This window comes from Polypterus senegalus, chromosome 3, assembly GCF_016835505.1.
Source record: "Polypterus senegalus isolate Bchr_013 chromosome 3, ASM1683550v1, whole genome shotgun sequence".
NCBI classification, from domain to species: domain Eukaryota; kingdom Metazoa; phylum Chordata; class Cladistia; order Polypteriformes; family Polypteridae; genus Polypterus; species Polypterus senegalus.
In genome coordinates this window covers 248,854,053-248,880,139 of record NC_053156.1, presented here as the reverse complement: position 1 = coordinate 248,880,139, position 26,087 = coordinate 248,854,053, and positions in this window count along the sequence as shown.

The following is a 26,087-nucleotide window of genomic DNA, read 5'->3' as shown; positions in this document are numbered from 1 at the left end:
TGTAGCCTGGCCAGCTTGAATTCTTGATTTCTGCAACGGCACACAGATGGTAGGCACCCATTCTACCTTGTGTCAACATTCCAGGCCGGTGGTGGTGGTGTAATAGTGTGGGGAATATTTTCTTGGCACACTATAGAGCTGTTTATACCAATCAGAAACTGGCTTCATGAACATCACAATGACATCAGTGTTCTTCAGAGGCCTTCTTAGTCCTCAGATCTGAATCTAATAGAACACCCCTTGGGATATGGTAAAATGGCTAGAACATCTAGAGCCGCATGAACATGCAGCTGACAAAATCTACAAAAACTGCATGATAGAATTATATCAACATGGACCAGAAGCTCAAAGGAATGTTTCCAACATCTTGTGGAATCCACGCCAAGAAGAACTGAGGCCTTTTTTACAGTAAAAGGAGGTATTAACACAGTCTTCCTAATCATTTTCAATGAGAGTGTACATTTCTTTCAAAAGATGTCAAAATGATGAAGAGTTGTAAATGTAGGATCTGTAGTGGCTTATCCATAGGTTTGACTCAACAAACAGGCAAGTTCAGTTATCAAGAAGGAGATTGCAGCCTGCACAAAACAGGTAAACCATTTAACCAAAATCAAGAGAAGAAGCCAGAAGGTTGCAAATGTCTTTGAACAGCAGAAATTGTGTTCTCTAACCACAAAGGTCCCTAAAGAATGGAAATTCAAAGGTGTCCTACTTTTCGGAAGACTTCAGTCGGCTAAGAGTTTGAAAGATGTAGTCAACAGGTCAATGCAGGAACAGACTGAGTCTGTGTTGGAATTACTGTGAGAGAAATAACCAGAAGACCTATAAGCGCTTTCAGATGAAAAAGAAACTCAGAGTCAAGAAGAGGCAGGGATGAAAATGAGAAGGATTGACAAGGTCAGCTAACTTTAGGAGTGTGGGGAGAGACCGGACAAGTCATAATTAAGTGTTGGGGTCTCCCGGAGATTCCTGTTTATTAGCTGCAAAGCTAATAATGAAAAGTAACCAAAAAGCTTGTTAGTAAAACATGACATTTCTCTTCTGAATCCATGCTGACTGTTCAGAATAACTCCTGTTCTTGCCACGTGCTGCTCAATCTTATTTTTAATAATTCCTTCCAATAATTTTCCTGTGATGCACATTAACCTTACTGGCCTATAGTTGCTTGGGTCTGCCTGATCATCCTTTTAATACAACGGAATAATATTTGCCATTTTCCAGTCATTGGGAATTTCCCCAGTGCACAGTGACTTCCTAAAAATATGTGCCAAGGGTTTATTATGTATGTACTCGCTAATCTCCTTAAGATCTCAAGGGTAAATATTATATGGTCCTGGAAATTTGTTTGATGTCAGCCTATTTAATCTGAGCAGTACATTGTCCTCGACAATTTCTAAATCACGCAGTAGCTCTTTAGTATTATTTTTTACCATTGGAAGGTTATGTACTTCCTCACTTGTGTAGACCTCAGAAAAATGCAAATTTAGAGCATTCGCTATTTCACAGTCTGTATTTTTTAATTCCCTTTTACTATCCATGTTGCACTTCACCTCCAGCTCGACTGTTCTTTTATTAAAAATATACTGAAAGAATCTCTTTGGGTCACATTTCACCTTATCTGCTATTGTTCTCTCTAACTATCTTTTAGCCTCCCTAATATCCTTCTTAATGGTTACCCTCATATTCTTATATGCTCTATGATTGACTTTGGAGTTATTAGTCCTATATGCCTTATACAGCTGTTTTTTCTTTTGCAGCTTCTTTTTTAACGATTTATTAACCCACTGCAGAATCTAATTCCAAATTTAGGTATGTACCTGTCCTGCATTACATGTAAAATCTGTTCCACTTCCCCTCGACTGTCTCCACATTTACTGTAAAAGCTTATCCCAGTCTATCCTCCTTAGACTCTACTGCATCTGCTCAAAATTTACCCTACCAAAGTTAAACTTAACAGTTTTATTCTTTGCATCTGCTCTCTTCCAAAACAATAAAATTCTATTCATTTATGATCACTTGACCCTAATGGTTCAATCACCTCTACACCCTCAATTCTACCCTTATTATTACAAAATACTAAATCTAGACACTCTTCACCCATGTTGGTGCATTAACATGCTGTATTAAAAAACAGTCACTGATAACTTCTAAAAACTCTTGCTCTTGTACACCGCAATTTGCAAGGTTATCCCAGTTAATATTTAGGTAGTTAAACTTCCCCATGACTATAATTTCCCCCTGTAAACTTGCCTTTTTAATATTATTGTCTGTATTGGGTGGTCTGTAACACATTCCTAAAATAAGGCCTCTTTCTCTAATGCTTTCATGGCAAAGCCGTATGTCCTCACTAAGATGGGATGCATCATGCAACTAAAGGGGACATGCATTTAAATTCTTTTTTACATAAACAGCAACCCCGCTTCCTTTTCTGTTCTCTCTATCCTTCCTAAAAAGGTGCATCCCTCTAAGTTATACTCATCTCTATTTATATTATTTAGCCAGGTTTCCATTATTGCTACATATAGACGGTCTATTAAAAATACAAAGTCTTCAAATTTTCCTTAACTTACCATTTGCATTTCATTTTATAGATCATCTTGCCATGCCATGTTTAGACTTAAATAATGGAGTCACACATCCTGTAGAAAAAAAATAATTAATTATTGTGCTTCTTTATGTTTTATTGCAAATAAGTGTGAGTATGTGCATGTACAGTGAAACCTTGGTATACGTCCTTAATCTGTTCCAGACCCTTTGACTTATACCAAACCGGACGTATCCCAAACAAATTTTTCCCATAAGAAATAATGGGAAAATGATTAATCCGTTCCCATGAAAAAAAAATCCTATTGCTATTGGCATATTATACATTGATGGGGTTGTATAAAATAATTTAAACACTGCTTAATACTAAAATACATAAATACAAAAGCAATTAGATGAAATAAATGAAAATTTTACCTCACTTTACTTTTTAATAACATCTTTGTTTTTCACAATCGTAGATACCGTCGTTCTCGGCAAATGGTATGCAACAGCCATGTCCCGGATACGCATGCCACCTTCGTACTTTTCAACAATCAATTCAAATTTACATGAAAAAAAACACAAAATCACGTTGTGACGATGAAGGTTTGCTTTATGCTCCCATCTGCTGCCGGGGAGCCCTTGAACCCTACACCGTCGGTAATGTGCCTCGCTGCTAACCTCATCGGTAACAACAAAGCAAGGGGATGGTGAAAAAGTGCAAAGTGCTTTTATTAAAACAATTAACAAAACAAGGTGTTCAAATTAAAGTGCAGTCTCAAAGTTCCAATAAATAATCCATAAAATCAGAAGTGAAACGTGGAGGTTAAAAACAATAGAAAAAAGTCTTCTTAAAAACAATGAAATTAAAATAGAGCAGGAAGCATTCTTTAAAAATAATAAAAAAAAAAAAACCAAGAAGAAGCCCGGTGCCTTTTTACCTGGCAGCCCCCCTGCTTCTTTCTTTTTACTCCCCTTCAAGCCAACTGGCGCTTCTGTTTATCAAGATAAGCTGCCCTCCCTCCCTCTCTCTCTCTCACTCACTCACTCAACCTCTCATTCATTCTTTCTTTTTACTCCTCTTCTAGCTGACTCGCGCTTCTGTTTATCAAGATAAGCAGCCCCAGGAACAATCATGAATGTGCACTTTGGTGAGAAACGGCCACATTGCGAATCGCCCTGACAACCTTCAGCCACATAACCACCACACCCCATCACCAAGCTGCGAGCGCGTGATTATTTATTTTAAGGCTGGACTTTGACAGGAGCTGTGGACCCGCTATATCACACACGTGAAAGTTCACAGAGAGTTATAGCGAGGGTTGTTCACTGAATGCTAGCAACTGGCGCACTAACGCTCGTGGGCAGTCGCGGCTTTGTCTCGGGAGAGGTAAACAAGGTTAGCATGTGAGTCGTATTCCAAACAAAGGTCGTATACCAAGCAAAATTTTTCGTGTCCAAACAGGACGTATATCAAGTTGGACTTATTCCAAAGCAGACGTATACCAAGGTACCACTGTATTATCAAATTTGTTTTGTAGATTTTTAAAAATTTCCTTGAACTCTATACTGCTTGCATGGATAAGCTTTATGAGAACATAAGAGAGGTGCCATGCTGTATATAATTTAGTTTAATTGATTTGTTGTAACTAAGTGCCAGTTTAACAAAAATTATAAAGACGACAAGATGACATGTTTCAGTCAATGAATTGTTATATTGTATCAATCTGCATGATTTAAGAGCACATTAGATTAAACACAGTGAACAAATGGAATTGCTAACCATAATTCCTTTACCAGACAAGTGGGTTCTCAAAAACACAGTTAACAGCCATACCTGAAAAATGCACAGTTCACACTTTAAATATAAATACTGTATATATTGAATATATTAAGATAGGAAAGGCACTCTAGTAACATACCATATCTCTGCAATGGAATAATATAAAATGGGCTAGAAGTAAAAAAAAAATAAAATAAAATAAAAGGGGTGTTTATTAATAAAAGAAGCATTCAATGGGGAGAAAAGAAGTGGAGATAATGAAAGCAAAGCCCACTGGACATACCTATAAAGTTGTTGAACCCTTGTCTGCCAAAGTAGTTCTCCCACTTACCCACTTCCACAGCTGCCATCACCCCATCTTGGCCTCTTTATTGCCCAGTAAGCTTCTTTCCAAAGTCCAAAGCTTCGCAAATGAAGTGGTTTTAAACATCTCAGGTCCCCTGTGGCAAATTTAGAATCTGTAATCCTGAGGGAAGCCAAAACCACCACAACCAATCATAAAGTAAAATAAGATTACAATTGTAAATCGTAAATGATCACGATAATTGCATAAACAATAATTAAAGAAGGAAACAATGAAATACATTGAATAAATAAACAATAATGCAGACAATTAAATAATTATGGAGAAGTAATTATCTAAAGTACAAAATTTGAATTATCTAGAAACATAATCAAGCAAGAAACTAAACTATGAGGAAGAAAGCAAGAAATACAAATGCAGGTACATCTTAAACAAAAAAATAGACAGAAGTGTTTCTTGAGAGGGCTGTTTCACTTTGGCCATTTTTGAACCCAGTCCTGAACTTTAGGAATGCCAGTACCTTCCAGCCCAAGTGAACAGAATAACAACTTTAAGTTGCGCTAATTTCAAAGTTTCTGTAATAACCGATTAGTATTTAACATGACTAATTAAGGATAAGCTAAAGGAATTGACCACTAGGACACCAAATGAACTTCTTCTGAAAATAGGGCTTTGCAACCATATGTGAATAAATAAATCAAAAATTATTTATTTAAAGAAGTAATTGCCATTATACAGTACATACTAGAAATGCCTTAAACTAAATGTTTAACATACACAGATAGATAGATAGATAGATAGATAGATAGATAGATAGATAGATAGATAGAGCAGGTCATCTGAGTCCATCACTGACTTTGACTGTAAGGAAAGCTAAGAGTTACACCAGGAGTTGTTTTTACAGCTAACAAAAGAACAAAGACTGAAGATATGATCATCTGCATAGCTCTAGCCACCAGAAGGATGGTCTGCATCTTTCCACCCTACTGCAAACCTGTTCAGACATGGCAAGATCCCAAGTCCAAACAGCAACATAAGGAGAAATTAACTCAGAAGAATCCTGCTCAGCCTCTCCAACAGAGTCTTCCCCATCTGGCACCTTTGTCTCTGCCACAGCTCTGGGCATTGACCACTTGACTCCAGTCCAGAAACTCCATCTCACTTTGTTGGGAACTGCACCATTCAGGGACAGCAAAGACAGGTGATAATCCCCATGAGGAACCCCCTACATGCCTGGCAAGGTCATCACAACCTTCCTCAAGTATTTCTGCACTTTGGTGTAGGAGTCCACATAGATCCTTTACAGGAACAGCTTCCAGACAGGTAAATGTTCTATCATTGTCAGGTTATGAATGGACATTGATTCACCTGATGGCCCCCAACACCTACCACAGAGCTTCCCTATGAGCAACTCAGGAGGGCTTCTGCAATACCCTAACCAACCCCAGACCTGTAGGAAATGCGGAGGGTGGGGCGAAGTGCTGAAGAACTGCAAGGAGTATGCTTGTAGGAACTGTTGAATGACAGGTCACAAGACCAAAGACTGCTCCACGAAAAATAGCTGCAACCTCTGCAGACAGGTGGGCCACATCTACAGAGACTGCTCCCTAAGTCAGAAGAAGGCCACAGGGATGGCACTGCACACTGAGACTGACATCCACCCTGCCCACACATAGAAAGCTGGAACAAAAGCCCACTTCAAGAACACCAGAAGAAGCAACAAAGGTACAAAAACAAAAAGGCCAAGAAAGGTAAGAACAAAAAGTCACTCACACTCCACCTCACAACTGAAGCAGCAACCCTGTCCCCGCTGCCTTAGACCTCGCATGTCCTCCTGACCTAACCTACACCCCTACTCAAAAGATCTTTCTTTGTCGCCACTTCAATGACAAAGCAAAAGAAGAGGAAGATCCCAAACTGCTCAGTAGAGGGTCATATAAAGAAGAAATTCATAGGGACCCCCATGGAGTACACACAGCAAGCAGCCGAGGAGATATTGATATAAGAAGAGCAGCTTGTAGAGGCAGAAATTCCATTTAAACCCAGAAAATGTAAAAAGCTACCATAGATTGACTGCCTGCTCCAAGTTAAGGAACCTAGGGCCCAAGAACCTGAAGTCCCATCCAATCGGGGCAAAGTCTAAAGTCCAGGGCCACACAAACCTCTCCAAACTCCATACAGATGCTTACTTTTTCCCTCTTTACCATCAATGTGAGGAGCATCAAAGACCAGCTTAAAAGATAGATGAGGATGACCTTTCTCTCTGTTCAGAAATGCAATGTATAAGCAGTGGTATCATGTTCCTTCCTATTGGTTGGGAGGTGGCAATTGCAAATCAGTGGAGACTGCCACGCTTGTCTGGGAAAAACATTTCACGTCGAGAGCTTTTGTGTGGCTGGCTTGTGGGCAGGGAACTCCATAAGTCTCATTAATGTGTATACCCCCCACTGGGAGAAGAATACATGTTTGGAACTGTCTATCTATTTACCACCTCCAGGGTAATGCTGTTGGCTGAATATTTCAACTGGCTCCTGAGGAAGAATGGGCACAACTCCAATGTGTTTGCAAAACTGCACACCACGTCCAAACTGCTCAAGGAGAAGGTGGCAGAGGCTTACCTGCTGGATGTGGTGGGGACTGCCTGGACCAGATTAGTCAACTACACCTGAGTTGGTCTCACAACTTGTCCCAATCACAAATCAACTTTTTCTTCAATTCCAGAGCGGCACAGCCCAGAAAGTACACCTTGAACCCCTGTTGCTTCTCAGACCAAAGAACCATGCAATTCTAGGGAATCCATAACTTCCTCCACTTGGCCCAAGATTGTAGAAACTGAATTGCAGCCTGTAGGAAAAATAAAGACCTCATGCAGGAGCTAATGAACACATGCACGGCATGGAAGGAGGAGAAACGTTACTTCAAGAAGATAAGTGACTAGAGGAAATGTGTTATAGTCAAACTCAGCAGTTGAAATAAAGAGAGCAGGTGTGCCAATTGAACAGTGTATTTGGGAAACTGCAGAAAGAGCTGTGGTCTCTGCAAGATCTCTACCAGTATGAGTTGTATGTAACATGTGAGGCAGAGGAGACTAAGGAGAGCCTAAGAAGGCACTTCAAGGAAGAGTCCAAGCACATAGCCATCTGCTCATAAGTGGAGAACCTGGAGAAAGGAGTGAAATACAACTTTTTCTTCTTTAGGAAATTCATCTCCAGCCACATGCCCCTGGGGAACTGTGGGACAGAGAAGGCATCATCAGGACAGGGAAGAAGGCGGTGATATAAGTTTCCAGAACTACTATAGTGACCTCTACTCCCCAAATATAATCAAAGTTGAACTGATCAACTGTGTTTTAGGATGTATAAGCAATATATGGCCTTGAATGTGCCTTTGACACTGGGAGAGCGGCACTCCGCCACCAGATCCTTCAGACCCGACACGGATCCTGGGCTGTGACGGTCTACCAACTGAACTTTACTTCACACTGTGGGATCTCATTTGCCAGATCTGTTGAAGTTGCATTGTCCCATTCACCTCCCATTCTGCTGATGGTGCTTTGTGCTTTCCTTCCCACCATTTTTCTTCTATTTTTTTATTTAAATGATTACACATGCATAATCATCCAACTCATTTGCTGGCTTGCTCACATGCCTGTCCAAACTCCAAACTGTCTTTCTGCTTTGTCCATAAGGATGACTCCAACCTAGCGATGAGAAAGTCCACCACTCCTACCTGGTCAACCAACCATCCAAACACAGGGAGGGAAGACATGGCCTTGCAAATCCAGGTGGCACCTGTCTGGGCAGTCTGTCAGGCAGCCACAGCCCCTGCCCTAGGCTCTGGGGAGGCCTGTACTGGGCATGAGCAGTAAGTGGATCACGGGACCTCCACCATAACCAATCTTAGCCGTGGCCATCTAGAACTGCAGTACTGAGGAAGGCATATAAGGAATCCTGGCTGAAATTAATTGGATCATCTTCAGATTAAGGTGCCCTTGATTCTGGGAGGAGGACAGCAGAGCACAACAACTTACTGAGTAAGACGTGGGCTAGAGTGTCTTCCAAACATTTTAACCCCATCCCCAAATTTATCTATAAGAACAGTCTTATGTCATATACGGTATTTGATTGCAATAATTTCAATTTACCTGGGTGGTCTTTGACACTAAAGTAGAAAAATTATATTTAAAAACATAGAAACAATTTACTACACACATAGGGACAACCAACTTAGCAATGAGTTTGGTCTTTGTAACTTTTTTTTAAATTAAGACATTAGAAAAAATGGGATTGTTGTATTATTTTTTTCAGATAAGCAAGCCAAACTGCAAAAGGTCAGAATTATTTATGAAACATGAATCTGCCTTATTAGAGCTTACACTAATTACAGATACATTTAATAAAAAAAAAAACCCATAAACAATGATTCATGAGAAACATTTCTATTCTTTTTTCAGATGAGTATAATGTGCCTTTTATGGTGGTCACCAACTTTACTCAAAAATTGATTTAGTATATTTACAAGGTTCTTTCCAACACTCAAGAATATGAACCATGAGGAAACAGTGAAGGAGTTAATTTTTTTCCAGCCTAATGACAGGACAGATGCCTCTAAAATGATGATGAGTGTTAAGTAAGGCAGCTGCCAGCTATTACTTTAAATAGGAACCCAGCAGGGCAGATGGAGGCTGATTTATTTAAAATTTCAACAAGTGAAATAATCTTTACCTCATAGAACCAAAGAGTCATGGAACAGTTACCAGGTTTTGCAATTATCATTGCACATTGGGGGCTTTTAAATCAAAACATTTTTACAACATTTGAACTGAGGTGTATTAAATGTAGAAGTATCTTGGATTTAATTAAAGATAATGGACTACTCATTTCAATTCTTTGTGAACAAGCGGGTTTGATTCACTCTTATATTGTCACCAACTCAAAACAGTGGTAGGCCAAAATTAAAAAAAAAATTGGGTGACTTTATTAAATAATACTGAACACATATGGAGGGAATAAAGAGAAGGAGTGCCCGAGTGCAAATCAAACAGTTGTTTATCTCATTCTGTGCTTTATGGTAAAATTTCACCCTTCTCCTTCAAATAAAACCACACTTTAGTGGCATTTTTGAGGATCTGTGAACTGCTCGGGAGTTCACAATATGCTTGAATAACATGAAAGACATCTCCTGAGAACTTGTCTGGAAATGTCATGTTTACTACATCTTATTTGAAAAGATTGATATCTCTACTTCAAAAAATATTGTGAAAAAAATGATGCAGTTATGCTTTGAATTTTAGATTGGTGATGAACTTGTCTTCTTCTTCTTTTGGCTACTCCCTTTAGGGGTCGCCACAGCGGACCATCTTTTTTCATATCATCCTGTTCTCTGCATCTTGTTCTGTTACACCCATCACCTGCATGTCCTCTCTCACCACATCCATAAACCTTCACTTAGGCCTTCCTCTTTTCCTCTTCCCTGGCAGCTCTATCCTTAGCATCCATCTCCCAATATACCCAGCATCTCTCCTCTGCACATGTCCAAACCAATGTAATCTTTCCTCTCTGACTTTATCTCCCAACTGTCCAACTTGAACTGACCCTCTAATGTACTCATTTCTAATCCTATCCATCCTCGTCACACTCAATGCAAACCTTAGAATCTTAAACTCTGCCACCTCCAGCTCTGTCTCCTGCTTTCTGGTCAGTGCCACCGTCTCCAACCCATATAACATAGCTGGTCTCACTACCGTCCTGTAGACCTTCCCTTTCACTCTTGCTGATACCCGTCTGTCACAAATCACTCCTGACACTCTTCTCCACCCATTCCACCCTGCCTGCACTCTCTTTTTTACCTCTCTATCACACTCCCCATTACTGTATACTGTTGATCGTAAGAATTTAAACTCATCCACCTTCGCCAACTATACACCCTGTATCCTAACCATTCCCCCGACCTCCCTCTCATTCACACACATGTATTTTTATGTGGGGGTCCTACTAACTTCCATTTATCTCACATCCAGAACATATCTCCACCTCTCCAGGGTCTCCTCAACCTGCTCCCTACTCTCACTACAGATCACAATGTCATCAACAAACATCATAGTCCACAGGCACTCCTGTCTAATCTCATCTGTCAACCTGTCTATCACCACTGCAAATAAGAAAGGACTCGGAGACGATCTCTGATGTAATCCCACCTCCATCTTGAATGCATTTGTCTCTCCTACCGGAGACATTACCACTGTCACACTTCCCTTGTACATATCCTATACAACTCTTAAGATGCTTATTTCTATTGAAGGCACAATGTCAGAGTGTTTCACACTGATGCTTTATTGTTTCATCGGAGTCCCAGGTTTAATTCAATGCGCAGTTCACATTCAATCCATGTGTCTGTGTGAATTTCAAGTTAAAATTTATGCAAACTTTCATTTAAGGGTATTTGCATACACTTCACTAATACCACGTAGAAATACAGCACTTTATATATATATGCCCCAATGCCTGCATTTCAGGGCACCATAATGTTTGGCATGACAGGTGTTTGTGATTCCTCAGTTGGGTTTTATTGCTTCATAAGATACCTCAGCTTGCTTCTACCCTTTGGTGTCTGTACTTACCATTGTTCAGCATGAGGACAAGAGCTGTTTGAAAGTCAAAGAAGCCATTATGAAGCTGAAAAAGAAGAACAAAACCATTAGAGACGTTGGTAAAACCTTAGAATAACCTAAATCAACTGTCTGGAATATCATTAAGAAGAAATAATACACTGATGAGCTCAATAATTGCAAGGGGACTGGAAGGTCAAGAAAGACATCCAATGCTGTTGATAGAAGAATCCTCACTATGGTAAAGAAAAACCCCAAACACCTGGTCGGCAGATCAGAAACAGACTTCAGGAGGAAGATGTGGATGGGTCACAGATGACTATCAACAAAATAATGAATAGAAATACAAAGGCCACATTGCAAGATGCAAACCACTAGTAAGCCACATAAACAGGATGGTCAGATTACAGTTTGTGATAAAGGACTTAAAAGAGCCTGCAGTATTCTGGAAAAAGGTCTTGTGGACAGAGGAGACAAGATGGACCTGTATCAGAGTGATGGCATGAGCAAAGTGCAGAAACGAGAAGGAATCGCCGAAGATCCCAAGCATACCGCTTCATCTGTTAAACATGGTAGTTGGCAGTGTTATGACTTAGGCATGTATAGCTGCCACAGGTACTGGCACACTTCTCTTCACTGATGATGGACCTGTGTTGGCAGTCACATTCTGAGGTGTATAAAAACATCTGGTCAAGTTCCAGTAAAAGCCTCCAAACTCATTTGATGGTGCTTCATCCTACAATGAGATAATGATCTCAAAACACAACACAGGAGTTTATCAAAGCTAGAAAATGGAATATTTTTGAATGGCTAACTCAGTCACCCGATTTAAATGCAGTTCTTCCATATGCTGAAACAAACAGGAGTGGAAGATGGCTGCATTAGAGGCTTGCTGGTGCATCAACAGACAAGATCTCAGCATCTGGTGATGTCTACGAATTACAGACTTCAAGCAGTCATTGCTTGCAAAGAGAATGCAGTAAAGTACTAAAAATGACTGTGTAAAGGCCGACCCCTTATTCCCAGCCGGCAGCTACACCTCCAAGACCTGTGGCCTGGATAATTGACTGAGAAACCTTTTCCTGTCAAGCCGTACTCCTACACAGATTAACTTTCCCCACAATCGACGGTTTGAAAAGCAAAGACAATAAGCAGAATGTAAAAGGAAACAAGAATAAATGTATTAAATGGGACAAGACACGCCACAAGACAAATGTACACTCAAATATTCCTCCACCCCAACAATCCCACAGCAAACCCGACAATATATATATATATAAATCCCCTCCCTTGTCCACGTTACATATGACACACACCACACAAACGACAAATGGCTGGCAAACGGAATGATCATGAACTTGAGTCCGGTACGTGAAATAAATGTCCTGAATACGGGTACTGATTAATGGCGATAGTAATGTTCGTATTTCCCGGCGTTTGGAATAACCTCACCGTGATTCCTCGGCGTGCGGCGAATGATGATTCGACCCCGGGGTCTTCAGCGTAAGCAGGTTGAAAGGCAGTCCGGATGAATGAAATACAAACTGGATGATAGCGCAATGGAATGAAACGGCAGGCAGGTTGTAATCGTGAATGCGTTATTGGTTGTTCTCCTTCTCTCTCCTCGTGCTGGTCTCCCTTTTCGTCTCCTCCTCTTCTCCTTAAATAATCCGTGACGGCAGTAATTGATTAATTGATATACAGGTGTTTTCCAGGTAAGTGATTGTGAACTCCTCCCATCATCCGTCCTCCTTTACGGGACAACATTAACTGATACACACAACGCAGTCAATGGGACAATGAAAACGAGACACACACAGCACTGACATTTAAACACTATGTGGCACCGCTACATTCCCCCAACCTTGGACAAGGGAGGGCGGCACGGCTTGAGGTTGGCCACATGGATGGTGTCTAACTTGGAGGCAGCGCCGATACCCCTTGGATCTGGAAATTGACTGGACCTGTTTGTTGAATGATTTTAGCTGGACCTAACCATTTAGGCGCTAGCTTGGCGGAGAATTTTCTGCTGGCATCTGAGAGATGGTGAGCTCTAATCCAGACCAAATCACCCGGCTGGAAGTGCGCTTCCCTCCGCCGGGCATTATACAGTTTGGCGTGTCTGGATGTCGAACTCACCAACCTCCCTTGGATTCTCCGCCGTAAACCCTCTACCTTAACCAAATTATTGTAACTGGTGGATTCTGGACTAGGGGTGCTGGGAAGGAGTCGGTCGAGTGGGCCCTTAAGCTGTCTGCCCAGCGCAACCAAAGCAGGCGCCTCACCTGTGGCTTCATGCACCGCGGTGTTCAGGGCAAACCGGAGCTCGGGAGCCATTTATCCCAGTCCTGATGGCGTTCACCCACATAGGAGGCGATCATGTTCTTCAGGGTCCGTTCACTCGCTCCGCCATGTTGGCCTGGGGATGGTAAGCGGTGGTGAGGTTTTTCTTCACTCCCCAGGCTGCATAAAGTTCATCCAATATGGAGCTTGTGAACTGCGGACCCGATCCGAGATGATGTTTCTTGGCACCCCCAGCGGTGAAGATTTCATTCTTCAGGATGGAGCATATTTTGTTAGCCCTTGCATCGGCTAACGCAAACAGCTCCACCCACTTCAAAAATAGTCTACTACTACCATCAGGACGGTCTTCCTCGAGCTGGTGATAGGAAATGGCCCCATTAGGTCGACTCCCAAAGTCTCTCCTGGTCCATCTGCGATCGTCGATTGAAGTAATCCCGCCGGTTTACCAGGTGGGTTTTTTAGTTGTTGGCAGGTGGCACACGTCTTCACGGGTGGCACACGCCTTTCCGGACAGACGCCACCACGCAACCCCCAGAATCTTTAATAAAGTTTTTGTCCTTCCAAGGTGACCACCTAAAGGACTGTCATGGTAGTGCTTCAGAAAGTCGGGGCAGAGCTCTTCCGGGACCACCAGTTGATGTTGCAGACCCCAAGGGTGGATGGAATAGTCCTGTACAAGACCCCTTGGAGGTCCACAAAGTGTACCCGGTCAGTTCGCTGTTGCTCCAGCCCTTCCCTGATGTTCTGGCAGAATGGACTGGTAGCTTGTGCTTGGGCTAGGTCTTCAAGGCTCCTTGGCAGAGGGAGGATCATCTTTTCGCCTCTGCCAAACACACCATCCCCGACGGCTCCGATACCCTAGATAGTGCATCCGGCACGATGTTACCACAGCCCTTCCGGTAAGTCACCCTGAACGTAAAATTCTGGAGGCGGAGGACCCACCTGGTCAGACGGGAGGAGGTCTTCGGGTGATTGAACACCCAGGTCAGAGCGTGATGGTCGGTGTACACTTCAATTCAACCCTCCAAATAATGTCTCCATTTCTCCACAGCCCACACGACAGCCAAACACTCCTTCTCAGCTGTCGAGTAGTTCAGCTCAGCGCCGCGCAAAACTCGTGAGGCGTACGCGATGACATGTTCAGCCTGGTTAATTCTTTGAGTGAGCACGGCGCCGAGCCCCAGGTTGCTGGCATCTGTCTGTACCTGGAAGGTGAGCTGTGGATCCGGTTGGGCCAGAACGGGTGGCTCTTGTAGGTGGCTCTTTAGTCGCTCGACCGCGCCCTGGCATTCTGTCGTCCACTCCCACGGGACATCTTTTTCCTAAGCTGGTTCAAGGGAGCCGCTATATCTGCCATCCGGGAATAAACTTATGGTACCACCCCACTAACCCAAGAAAACGCTGCAACGACTTCAAATCTGTGGGCGGGGTACTCCCGGATGGCCAAGGTCTTTCGGGTCTACAGCGACCCTCCGATGAAAGAATGTGCCCGAGGAAGCGTATGTGGGGTTGAATGAAGGTACACTTCTTCGTGTTCAGCGTAAGGTGCGCTTGATGAAATCGCTGGAAAATGGTGTCTAAATCCCGGAGATGTTGATTTATAGAAGGGGAGTAAACAATGACGTCATCGATGTACACGAAGCAGATCTTGCCTATCAACCCCTCAGAACCTGCTCCATGAGCCGCTGGAAAGTGGCCCCAGCATTTTAAGCCCAAAAGGCATGACATTGAACTGGAACAGGCCTTCAGGGGTGATGACTGCCGTCTTCTTTTACTCCCTCGCCCATCGGCCCCTGCCAATAGCCACTGCGGAGATCTAAGGTGCTAAATACTGCAGCTCCATGCAGTGACTCCAGGATTTCATGAACCAGGGGCATGGGATATGCGTCCAGGCTCGTCTTCTCGTTAACCCCTGTAGTCCACACAGAAACGATAGGAATTATCCGACTTCTTCACGAGGACCACAGGGGACGCAGGAGGAGGAAGATGGTTGTATTATTCCCGTCGGCGAGCATCCGATCGAGGTGTTCTTTAATGACGCCTCTTCAGTGGAGAAACCCGGTAAGCTCGGTGCCTTATAGGGACTTCGTCCAAGGTGTGGACCATGTGGGTCACCCCACGGGCAACTCCTAACTTCTCCGCCCACACCTCGCCCACTTCTTCAGCACCGCCTCACCTCTTCAGGTTGTCCCTCCACTGGGGCTGCCGCCGAGGTGCTTGCGCCGCTCCCCTCTGCTGCGTAAAACCCGATAAATTCCGAGCCCAGATCTTCTTTGGATTTGTAAATGAATTCGCATATCCCTTCCCCCGGTACCGTATACCCCCTGGGACTGAGATGGATGGTCATCCTCATGGTGGCTAGAGAATCCAGCCCAAGGAGTAACGGAACTGACAGGTGCTGGTCCTCCAGGACATACGTATTCATATCCCAGGTGGTGGCGAGTACACTGTACCTCAAGGGGACTCTGCCCAGGGCCTTGTGTTCACTCCCATCCGCCAATACAAATCGGACGGACGGGCAGATGTTAATTTGTCTGTCGGTCGGCTAATCTTCTCCCACTGGCTTGAGCGGATTAAAGTATGGTGGCTCCCGGTATCCACCACCGCATCCATCTGCCACCCCCGCAGCATCACTGGGACGATCAGAAGGGACGTGCTCGCTTGCATAATGGCGAGATCGGCTTCCGACCGGCAAGGTTTGGCTCGTTGTGGTTTTAGGGGCTGGGTTTCTCGTGTACTGGCCTGAACTTTGTGCCAGTACGCCTTGAGTTTCCCCAGTCCCGTTCCACTTGGGAGCCTACCCTCACCAAGTCCTCCACCGATCCCACCACCCCCCTGAGACTCCCAGCTAACCGCGGGTTACAGGCATTAAGGACGCGCGGACCACCTCTTCTTCAGCCATAGCCGGCCGCCACTTCAAACACAAAGCCCGGTATTCATAGGCTAAGTCCCGGATGGTTTGTGAAGGTAGTTGCACCATGGACCGCAGCTTGTCCTCCAGTTCGGTCTCGTAGTCTTCCGGAAGAAAAGCCGCGAGGAAAGATCGACGAAAGGATCCCCAGTCGAAAATGGTCTTCTTGGCCGTCAGCCACCAGCTCCGCACCGGTCCCGAGAGGGATGTCCCTATCACCCCAATTAGCTCTTCCGGGGTTAGAGGGTTAACGGCCAGGTACGCCTCCCGTCCTCCACAAAGTTCAGGACATCATCGACATTATATGGAGCCCCTAACTTGGGAAAAGACAGGCGCACCCCAGGAACAAATGGCCGATTGAGGCATGCGCTCCTCCCGAGATACGTGCGGCGTTGAATGACGGGCGGCGGTCTTATCTTCTGGAGACACCTTTGGACTTCCCCTGAAGAGAATCTTGCCAGCGTCGATCCCGCCTCTGGAGGCACAACACATTTCCGCCCAGGAGTTGAACTTGCTCGTTGATGTATTCTTTCATTTCCTCCTGGGAGCTGCTGATGCGAGCCCGCAAGGCTGCTTCGCTCCAGCGTACTTCGCAACCTCGCGGATCTTCTCCTCCAGCCGGGTTATTTGTTGCGCCAGATCCTCCCACAGAGGCGAGACGTCCTCCAGGCCTTCCTCTTCAGGTCCACGGTGATCTTCGAGGTACAGCGACTGCAAAGAATCCACCACCTCTCGCACCGCTGAACACGCTCTGACCGTGGCGTGCGCGCCCGCTACTCCATCATCACACCGAGGCGAAGCAATGGTGTCGTCCTGCTCGCACGCCCTAAAGACATGATATTTTTGGGGAAAATTTAAAGGCAGACAGTGATCGAATTAAATAAAGATTCCTCAGAGAGGGCACCACTTATGTAACGGCCGACCCCTTATTCCCAGCCGGCAGCTACACCTCCAAGACCTGTGGCCTGGATAATTGACTGAGAAACCTTTTCCTGTCAAGCCGTACTCCTACACAGATTAACTTTCCCCACAATCGACGGTTTGAAAAGCAAAGACAATAAGCAGAATGTAAAAGGAAACAAGAATAAATGTATTAAATGGGACAAGACACGCCACAAGACAAATGTACACTCAAATATTCCTCCACCCCAACAATCCCACAGCAAACCCGACAATATATATATATATAAATCCCCTCCCTTGTCCACGTTACATATGACACACACCACACAAACGACAAATGGCTGGCAAACGGAATGATCATGAACTTGAGTCCGGTACGTGAAATAAATGTTCTGAATACGGGTACTGATTAATGACGATAGTAATGTTCGTATTTCCCGGCGTTTGGAATAACCTCACCGTGATTCCTCGGCGTGCGGCGAATGATGATTCGACCCCGGGGTCTTCAGCGGTAAGCAGGTTGAAAGGCAGTCCGGATGAATGAAATACAAACTGGATGATAGCGCAATGGAATGAAACGGCAGGCAGGTTGTAATCGTGAATGCGTTATTGGTTGTTCTCCTTCTCTCTCCTCGTGCTGGTCTCCCTTTTCGTCTCCTCCTCTTCTCCTTAAATAATCCGTGACGGCAGTAATTGATTAATTGATATACAGGTGTTTTCCAGGTAAGTGATTGTGAACTCCTCCCATCATCCGTCCTCCTTTACGGGGACAACATTAACTGATACACACAACGCAGTCAATGGGACAATGAAAACGAGACACACACAGCACTGACATTTAAACACTATGTGGCACCGCTACAACTGCTTTAATAGAATTGCCATTGCTATAACTCAAATATTATGGTGCCATATCAAAAAAGTGTTATTTCTACATGGTGTAACCAAAATGTTTGTTTTTTAATTTTAAACTTTGGAGCAGAGGGGTAAAACAAGGAAAAATTGATCTTTGTCTCAAACATTATGGGGAGCATACCATTGACAACTGCAAGGGGCAGGTGCAGTGGGTTGTTTTTGATGGTGATGTCTTGTCATTCTCTTTTTACCTTGTTGATGGCTCTGTTGCTCATCAAAGTGGAGTCCTACAGTTATTGTCCATCTCCAGGGTACAGGGTCCACAGCAAGTGTGTCAAGCAAATGTGAAATGGAGCGGGCCTTGGGACTCCTTCCAGTGTTTCTTCAGTCCACCATTAGGTAAGGATTCTTCAGTGAGTTCACTATACAGGACCATCCAGGGAAGCCAGCAGATGACACAGCTGAGCAACATGGCCTCAATGCTAGTTGATGAATAGCATTCCTGAACTTTAGTCTGTGGAACCCTTTCCTCTCAATTGATGCCTAGGATCATCTAGAGGTAGTGGATGTGGAACACTTCTAGTGTGTAGATTTGCTTGTATTAGAGAGTCATATTCACAAAGCACTGGTGATATATATACAACATATACCACAACCTTGGTTGCAATGCAGAGGTTTTGGTTACAGAAGACATGCTTACATAAGCAGCTGAATGGAGAGGAGGTTAGTCAGAGGTGGTTTGAATCTCCTCTGTCACAGAGGCATCACTAGACATTATGCTTCTGAGGTAGGTGAAAGACTGTGTACTCCCCATTGTTTTACTGCCAGTCTTTATGCCCACTGGAGGATCTGTGTGCTGGAAGGTAGCCTGAATGGTCAGTGTCTGGGAGGTGCCGATTTCCTGGCCCATCCAGGAAGAAGCTGAGTGTTAAGGACTCAATGGTTCTCTGAAGACTTTATAGGTGAAAAGCTATGTCTGTAACATCGTCAGCATACTGCAGCTCATAGATGATTGTCAAGGAGGTTTTCAAGTGAGTTGGGTAATCTTTGGAGGTTAAATATATTGCCATCCAGTCGGCACCAGAATTGCACTCCATCAGTGGTGTCCAAAGAATGACAGTGACAAGGTAAATGTTAAAAAGCACTGGAGCCAGGACACAGCTTTGCTTGACACCAACAGTGATTTCAAAGGGAGCAGATGTTGCCCCACCAACAAGAGACATCATGGAAAGACATAGTGAGGAATTTTGGGTGACATCCAAATTTGCAGAGTGTATCCAGCAAGGGGTGCTAGCTCCCTTGTTAGAATGGGTTATTTTTTAATTTTGGTGTGTAACATAACCCAAAACTATATAGATATAAAAAGGCGAATTCCTTCCTTTAGTGATATGGCGGTAAGAAATCACATAGGAGAAATAACTTAGCTTCCTTTAATGACGAGTTACACAGCATAACAGATGAAGGAAGCCATGACAAGAAGTTGAGGAGTGGGTGCCCGACTTATAGAGTCTGACATTTTCATTGCTGTGTTGGAAGGATTTTTTGGATTGGATGATTTGATATTATCTCCCATCTGTCCGTCGGCTTCAAAGGTGTGCCGGGCAATGTTCCAAGGCTTTATAATCTTTCCAAACAAGGCAAAGATGATACAGTTTCATGCTGACTTTGACACAGAAAAATAGTATACAATGCCCATTTCACAGTTGTTCCTGTCTTGTCTTCTAATGCTTGTCTAGCAGTTATAATTGATGAGTCCCTGTGCTAAATATGGCTTTATATTAGCTGTGCATGTGAGTAGAAAGAAAAGTAGATTCATAAAATATTTGTTCAGAGCACAGTGACATATTAAACTTATGTTACACGGATTACTTCACAAAACATCTCACATTTGATAGAAATGCTTTCTGCTGGTAGTTAAAGACAAAGCTAATGTCTAACTGCTGTCACCGAGTCTTCTCTAGGATTTGATGGATAACAAAGTTCATGCCAATTGGGCTGCGTCTGGGACAAAAGCCAAGCTTGTGACTCTGGAAATACTCTGTCTGCAACGTGACAAAGTAGCTGCAGAAGCATGACAAGGCCAAAGGCTTTCCCAGCAACATCCAAAAGTGAAATACCATAGCTGTTCTTACAGTACAATCAGCCATTCTTCTTGTAGATGGCAACAATGGTAGAATGCTTCCATGAGTAGGGAATTTTGCAAAGCTTCCAACACAGAGTGAATAATTCAGTCAACTTGACAAGAAAATTGAGTCCAGATATTTATGTATTTTGACAAATATAGTGTCTTCCTCCGGAGCATTCTTATTCTTCAGGGCTTGTACAGAAGTTTGGATTTCAGTGGCCTTGTTGATCCACTAGATGTTCTGGATTTCACAGTGTCTGCTTTGTGTAACTGATCTAGTTTTTTCCACATCTACAGCAGGGAAACCGATGACAAATTTGCAAGATGAGCTCAGAATGCTGCGTTCTTGGCCTCCAGGAGAGGGAGAATCTTGTTTATTGCCTCCTCCAACCCATCTGGATTCTTGCTCTTGGAGAATCTTAGGGCTTTCTTGGAGGAGGACTGGAGGACTATGAGCAGTGAGGTCCACAGTTCATTAACATCAGGATTGGTAGTCATAATGTCACAATCTGTGGTTGGGATCTGGATGTGGCTGAAACATTGTATGTTGGGGGGCTGAAACATTGTGTTGGTAATAGACCATTGGTGCTTCGCACAGAAGGATAAGAAACCATTAGCATTTTTGTTTCCAGTTCCATGTTTTCCGATCATATCATTCCATACATCAAAACTCCTTCCAACTGTGTATCCAAGAAAGGGGATCTTGTCTGAAGCAGTCCCATTCCGGATTGCTTTGACAAAGGAAACATAAAAGTTGTCATTTTCTTCCTCCAACGTAGGAGCATATGTGCTGATGATTATCATATGGGAACCGTTTGCCAGTGGAACATGCAGGGTCATTAAGCACAAGCTGATACCAACAAGGGACTCTGTGATTTTGATAGGAGTTCATTCTTGCCAGTGAGGCAGATTCCATGGATCCTCATCTGTGACTTTGGTCTGCCTTTCCAGAAGAATGTACATCCACCTGTGGTTTCAGTAATGTATCCTTCATCAGTGAGACGAGTCTGACTGAGGATACAGATGTCCACCTTATAGTGTTGGAGCTCTGAGGCTACAAGGGCTGTTCTCTATGGTGATTGGTCAGTATTGGTCAAATTCTTGATTGTGAGGACATTCCAAGAAGCTAGGATCAAAGATTTAGAAGTTTTTCTACTGCAAGTAGTGAGGTGACTCACCATGTACAGTTTTCTGGCCGAGTACAGATGTTATAAACTTTGTTTAGGATACCTTATATTGTCCACTCCCAATGAGGGGTAGGCAGTGCTATCCATGAAATAGTTTGCCTAGTCACAGCAGCAGGACATGAATGAGGCACTTGTCCTGGGTGTGCCTCTAAATCGCCATCACACCAACGTCTCCATATGTGCGGGTTCCATACTAAGAACATACACCATCACCCAATGGTAGTTCTCTTTTTCTTTTACTCTTCGCTGAAAGATTTTGATGCAGGGTAAAGGATGAGGAAGGAAGAGCCTGCACAAAGGAGTTGTTGATATTGGTGGTAGTGAGGGTACACAATCCTCAATCACACCTCATCGATTTCTGTCAGGAATCCACATGTCAGGCCAAGTGCGGACCCTTGGTGGGACTGGTGGCTCTACGATGGTTCAGTCAGTCTTAGGATTTCACCGCTGACCCGGCCACCATGGGTGACCCTACCAGGAGAACACTACTCCTGGCAGCATTGCTCAGGGGATCTTTGATCACGCAAACCACTCCACTATGTTAAGGCGCTGACTCAATGGAGGATAATATATTATATATTTATATATATTGTATATACAGTATATTCAAATATATACATACATATACACACACAATTACACATGAACACAGATATACTAGATTCTTTAAATGCATAATTTCTCAATTGAAATTAGTTTTACTTCTCTCTCTCCCTCCTCGCCATCAGTTAAGAGAGATGGGATCTCCTCATTTAATAAATGACTTTTAGATAACTCCACTATATAATGTCTGCCCTGAGTTAGCAGAGCGAGGGTCATATAGGGCAAGAATATTCAGCCTGGAGCAATCTCTCAGGTGCAGTTCTATTTGTTGGTGAACTGCTTAACCTTTTTCTTTCTTTTATACTATCCCTGGGTCACATGACCAGGACAGGAAGTCCAGCTTTCTATCATCCAATTCTCCTGCGTCGTGTTTAATCTACCATAAAGTGTAGTTTGGCAGGCCACCGAAGCAATATTAAGGTTGGGGTGATCAAAGTAAAATTTAAATGTAGCTAGGGTCTAAATGAGATATACATAAGTTCAACTGATTAAATGCAAAACGTAAATTAAACTCACAGTCTAAAACAAACTTGATCAGTAAGTGAAAATTAAAATTCGCAACATTGGCTTATATATAATGATGAAGTCACTTGACATGACTTCAAAGGCTATGCTACCTATGACCAAAGCAGCAAACACACAAAATTGTTTTCTCAGTACAAAAACAAGATGGCATTGTAATAATGTCAGAACAAGACAATAAAATGAAAGAACCAGTCAAAAATCCAAACAAATGTAAAAAATGAAAGTGAAACAAAAACTTGTGCTTTTAAAGTCCTCTGTAAAAATTCAACAAGTCAAAAAGAACAAGATTAGAAAAATTTAGTATGAACTATTCATAACAGGGTGCTTGTGGTAATATGACTATCCAGGCATTACCCAAGAAAATAAAAATTAACTTTTTAGGAGACTGCATGTTTCAAGGTAAGGAGAACAGATAAGAAAGAACAGCATTTACCTCTCTTGTTTAGCAGACAAGAAGGTAGAATGACACTTTCGATAGTGTCTCCATTTGTATCCCAGTTCCTTGCCAGCGGCTTGTTGCCACCCACCGCTGAAGCAAAGGAGGTGTGAAACGCTTGGTTTACCGCAGAAAGTAAAAGAGATCCCAGAGGTTAATCTAATAATATGATTAGAAGGAGAGGTATTAACTATGAAATCAAATGTGCTCGAGCTTCATTCTTGTTTGTGTGTGTGGAATGTGCACCAGCTGGTATTTTAATAGAGGTCTTATAGAGGCAAATGCAACATGAAGTAAGAACATGGCTGACTCATCAGTGATTGTTTAGAGGGCGACGTCATGGTCTAGGATTGGTAGGCAAAAGGAGCCAAGTATGAAAAGCACATCCTGAGTTGTCTTTTGACCAAGTCATGGTGGTGAGTGATTGTTTGTTGTAGCTCTATCGAAAAAGTACATTAAGCATAGAGGCTTCTGCCTTATTTTTGTATACATATATTTTTACTTATATAAATATCTCGTAGTAATAGTATGGTTTTGATAGAAGTATTTATATGAATTGGGTCTGTGGTGCACTTTTTGTATATACACTGATTTTTCTCTTTATAAATAATTTTTGTGGATCATATTTTTTAGAAGGACTGTGTTTTCATGTAGTATCTTCCCGACTGCATTTTTATTTAGGAAGACTGACAAATTTACACTCACCTAAAGGATTATTAGGAACACCATACTAATACGGTGTTTGACCCCCTTTCGCCTTCAGAACTGCCTTAATTCTACGTGGCATTGATTCAACAAGGTGCTGAAATCATTCTTTAGAAATGTTGGCCCATATTGATAGGATAGCATCTTGCAGTTGATGGAGATTTGTGGGATGCACATCCAGGGCACGAAGCTCCCGTTCCACCACATCCCAAAGATGCTCTATTGGGTTGAGATCTGGTGACTGTGGGGGCCATTTTAGTACAGTGAACTCTTTGTCATGTTCAAGAAACCAATTTGAAATGATTCGAGCTTTGTGACATGGTGCATTATCCTGCTGGAAGTAGCCACCAGAGGATGGGTACATGGTGGTCATGAAGGGATGGACATGGTCAGAAACAATGCTCAGGTAGCCCGTGGCATTTAAACGATGCCCAATTGGCACTAAGAGGCCTAAAGTGTGCCAAGAAAACATCCCCCACACCATTACACCACTACCACCAGCCTGCACAGTGGTAACAAGGCATGATGGACCCATGTTCTCATTCTGTTTACGCCAAATTCTGACTCTACCATTTGAATGTCTCAACAAAAATCGAGACTCATCAGACCAGGCAACATTTTTCCAGTCTTCAACTGTCCAATTTTGGTGAGCTTGTCCAAATTGTAGCCTCTTTTTCCTATTTGTAGTGGAGATGAGTGGTACCCGGTGGGGTCTTCTGCTGTTGTAGCCCATCTGCCTCAAGGATGTGCGTGTTGTGGCTTCACAAATGCTTTGCTGCATACCTCGGTTGTAACGAGTGGTTATTTCAGTCAAAGTTACTCTTCTATCAGCTTGAATCAGTCGGCCCATTCTCCTCTGACCTCTAGCATCAACAAGACATTTTTGCCCACAGGACTGCCGCATACTGGATGTTTTTCCCTTTTCACACCATTCTTTGTAAACCCTAGAAATGGTTGTGCGTGAAAATCCCAGTAACTGAGCAGATTGTGAAATACACAGACCGGCCCGTCTGGCACCAACAACCATGCCACGCTCAGAATTGCTTAAATCACCTTTCTTTCCCATTCTGACATTCATGTTTGGAGTTCAGGAGATTGTCTTGACCAGGACCACACCCCTAAATGCATTGAAGCAACTGCCATGTGATTGGTTGATTAGATAATTGCATTAATGAGAAATTGAACAGGTGTTCCTAATAATCCTTTAGGTGAATGTATGTGCATATACATTTATTGTTCTTGTTTCTTTTTCATGTAGGAACTTACAATACTCACAGTAAACACTGTGTAGATTCCCCTTTTTTTGGGACATTGCTTGTATGTCAGTTGCCTTCAGGACTGTGTAAGAAAGCCGGCCGGTTATGTATCTTGCCTCAGTGTGGACAGATACTAGTTTACATGTACCTGTAAATAAAAACACACTTTTGTTTTGCAATAGTCTTAGTGTCTGTGCCTCCCTGTCTATCATACTCTCATTTCTGTGTAGCCTGGTGCCAGCTTTCCCACTACACAGGGTGTCACAGTGCTCTCTTAAAAACACCTGATTATCCTTCTGGGGTATTTTCACTATGAAATGATTTAGGTCACTTTCTACAGAGAAAGCAGATCACACTTTGAGGCATCCAAAGTTCTGAATCCCCTTTCCAGCAGTGCACCCTAACCAGAGAATTGGAGTGAACTGTGAAAATGTACATTACTTTTTTCTTTTAAGAATTACTTACAAATGCTTTGAAATCACTGATAAGAAGAAAATCTCCACACAATATTCTACTTAACTCATCTTGATGTCTAGTTATGTAAGATTTTTAAAGTTTTTGGGGTTCCCCCAGTTTTTCTCTAGACTTGTAAAGCTCTCATTTTTAGGCCATTTATGGATCATATTTTGTGCATGAAATTACACTCTTATGATAAAGAGTAACCAGTTGGGTCTTCAGAAAAAAAAGATCAGAAGGACCTGAAGCTGTGCATGCCACATCAACTGACACCAGAGGTTTAGGACCCTAATGGGACAGCAAAGGTCAAAGTTACTACTTTCACAAAACTTTCAAAAAATGGGTATTGATATGTGGAGTGTCACGTTATGCTATTGTGAGGTTACTAATTACAAATATAATTTTTTGATTCTTGATTCTCTACTGGTGGTCTTAGTCTTCTAAAAGCGATTCCCTGAAGCTTAAAAATGACAGAAATTTCAAACCTAAGCGTGTGTAGTATTGCTCCAGACTATTCTAGGTCAGTGATTATGAATATGTTATTTTTGATCCTTTATTAGGGGTTTAGCCCTCTATGGACCCCTATCAGAAAGTGAAAAGT